The sequence below is a fragment of the Myotis brandtii genome, unplaced genomic scaffold (genome assembly GCF_000412655.1).
Source record: "Myotis brandtii unplaced genomic scaffold, ASM41265v1 scaffold469, whole genome shotgun sequence".
In the NCBI taxonomy this organism is placed as follows: domain Eukaryota; kingdom Metazoa; phylum Chordata; class Mammalia; order Chiroptera; family Vespertilionidae; genus Myotis; species Myotis brandtii.
Window position 1 is genome coordinate 923,992 of NW_005367911.1, and position 335 is coordinate 924,326.

The window sequence follows — 335 nt, forward strand, 5'->3', positions numbered from 1 at the left end:
AGGGCCCCGGGACCAACCCTCCTGCGGGCGAGCGCAGCTGGGGTGGGGTGGGGTGGGGTGGGGTGAGCAGCGGATTCCTGGAGCACGCAGAGGGGCGCACTCTGTACCCCGCATCTCCTCACCAAGCCCCCTCCCTCCCGTGTCAAACACACAGTGGAACCTAGTTAGGGGGCCGGACTCGGGGACACGGCCCCCGGCAGACAGCTCCTAAGTGGGCTCGGTCAGCAGCCTTTTTACTCCGAGGAAGTTGGGGGGAAAGCCGTGGGTGCCTGGCGGCTTTGGGGACCCGCTGTAAACGGACACTGGCGGCGCGGCCCGGGTTTGGGGCCTCAGGC

The 335-nt window shown here is 68.7% G+C and overlaps 1 protein-coding gene across 1 annotated transcript in view; it reads left to right on the forward strand.

Moving 5' to 3' along the window:
* The window catches only part of PTRF (polymerase I and transcript release factor), a 27,277-nt gene that overhangs the window by 1,166 nt on the left and 25,776 nt on the right, over positions 1-335 (forward strand). The gene's annotated exons all lie outside the window — the stretch shown is intronic.